Source organism: Priapulus caudatus, unplaced genomic scaffold (genome assembly GCF_000485595.1).
Source record: "Priapulus caudatus unplaced genomic scaffold, Priapulus_caudatus-5.0.1 Scaffold54, whole genome shotgun sequence".
NCBI classification, from domain to species: Eukaryota; Metazoa; Priapulida; class Priapulimorpha; order Priapulimorphida; family Priapulidae; genus Priapulus; species Priapulus caudatus.
Window position 1 is genome coordinate 585,501 of NW_014577115.1, and position 2,010 is coordinate 587,510.

The window sequence follows — 2,010 nt, forward strand, 5'->3', positions numbered from 1 at the left end:
ATCTCAAAAGCTGCATATTCCGGAATAAGTGGGTTTCCGATCTCAAAAGCTGCATATTCCGGAATAAGTGGGTTTCCGATCTTCGAATTGCTGTAGATCGGTCAATTCTTTAGATATATCCAAATATTATATATCATTTTAAAGGTAATTAAATGATCTATTCAGATATGCACATAACTCAATTTGTAGAATTTCCTACTTAATCCTGGTTTTGCTGGAGCGGGTCACATATACGTATTCAAATATTTCCGCCAGACACTATACCCGCTGAACAACTATAGTAATTATTTCATCACGTAAAATCTCGCCAGTTCGCAACATACAGTCGTGACAATAGAAAAATGCCGATATCTTTATTCAGATATCACCCGTAAGGGGAATAGTGGCGCCCTATTCCGAGTGCACGAGAGTCGTATTAATTACGTCATCGCCTGATTGCAGTGGATATGCCCACGCCGTAATAGCTTCGGGCAGCCAGACCCGCGTGATGTACAAACAGTCAACGATATCTGACAGAACGAGCGACAAATTGCACTCGAAACTTTGATGGGTTAATTTTATATATAATCTGACGCTCACGCTCCAGCGCGCGCGATGCATTGCGGGAAGGCTGTCACAAATAATAGGAGGAATATGGCAATCTAATCTGCACGGTCGGCAAATGCTGACATAACTGACACCGCGTCTGTAAATAAGTGTGTGGGTGCGGCGCGTGACCTTGCAGCCAATTTCACATTCTGTTGACCAGCTTCATCGCACGTGACCTTGACAAAATCCGACTTATTAATTCGTTGTTAGCAACGAGAAAAAATTTGATGCGAGTTTACACCACCGCGCTCTATATAAAATCAAACATTTCGTTATGTTACATGACGTATTTTTTACATTACGTCATATCATGTTATTATTTATAAACAGATCAGTGGTTTACGCGCTGTGTCACGTGACAATAATATAAAGGGTTTAGCAAAAAATCGTGTGACCCGTATGTTCTGATGGCAGTGACGAACCGAGCATGCGTACGGCCCAGAATGCTGCAAAAATGCGCAGTGCAGAAATTTCTGTTACACCCGTTTCGCAAGGATGCGATTCGAATTACAAACTACTGTATGATAAATGTAGATAATTTTCGATTGAGCTTTATAATAGTGACTAGCGGAGAAATCGGACGAACTAACACGAATTTGGCGGTAAGGTTACGCACTTATGAACGTCACAAGGTGTCAGCCATTCTAGCATTCGTCAACAGCGCGAATTAGATAGCCATATTATTTCATATTATTTCGTCAGAAGTTAATAATAATAGATAATAATAGATATTAATACTCTATTATTATTTACTCCTGATTTGGTCTATATTTAGCTAATTACGTATCGTGGACATGGACGTATCGTGGACATGCGAGTGCAGAGGGGAGAACAAACAGCATAAAACTTGTTATTTATGAGAATCTGGATTCACACGACAAGCCTACTACTGCTGCGTATCACGAGGTATAGTGTTCTCCAGTATAAGTATTTTTAACTAGATATTTCTCACTAGAGATTCTTTCTCACGATAGGACATTCTTTACTAGATATTATTCCTTACTAGATATTATTCCTCACTATATATATTATTAATTCATCAGCGGGATATCTTCGCTTACTGAATATAAATTTCTCAACTGATATTATTCCTCACTATGTATTATTCTTTACTTGATATTATTTCTCTCTCTATATATATATTGTTCCTTACTAGGTATTTATTACTTACTAGATATAATTTCTCACTGATATATTCCTCACTATGTATTATTCTTTACTTGATATTATTTCTCTCTCTATATATATATTGTTCCTTACTAAGCTACTTAATTACTTACAATATATTTCTCACTGATATTATTCTCACTGGAATATTCCTCACTAGGTAATTATTCCTCACTAATGTAGTTATCCTTACTAGATATTATTTTCACACGTTTTTTCTCCTTGTTTACTTTCACTAAGGTATTAATTTTCACA

At 36.9% G+C, this 2,010-nt stretch overlaps 1 protein-coding gene and 1 long non-coding RNA gene across 2 annotated transcripts in view; one reads left to right on the top strand and one right to left on the bottom strand.

Moving 5' to 3' along the window:
• Nucleotides 1-2,010, bottom strand: part of LOC106820981 (acetylcholine receptor subunit beta-like 1) — a 94,205-nt gene that overhangs the window by 10,626 nt on the left and 81,569 nt on the right. The window lies entirely within an intron of this gene.
• Nucleotides 1,101-2,010, top strand: part of LOC106820982 — a 14,353-nt gene continuing 13,443 nt past the window's right edge. The window contains exons 1-2 of the long non-coding RNA XR_001395680.1: nt 1,101-1,190; nt 1,364-1,494. This is a non-coding gene — a long non-coding RNA (uncharacterized LOC106820982). The remainder of the gene's footprint in view (nt 1,191-1,363; nt 1,495-2,010) is intronic.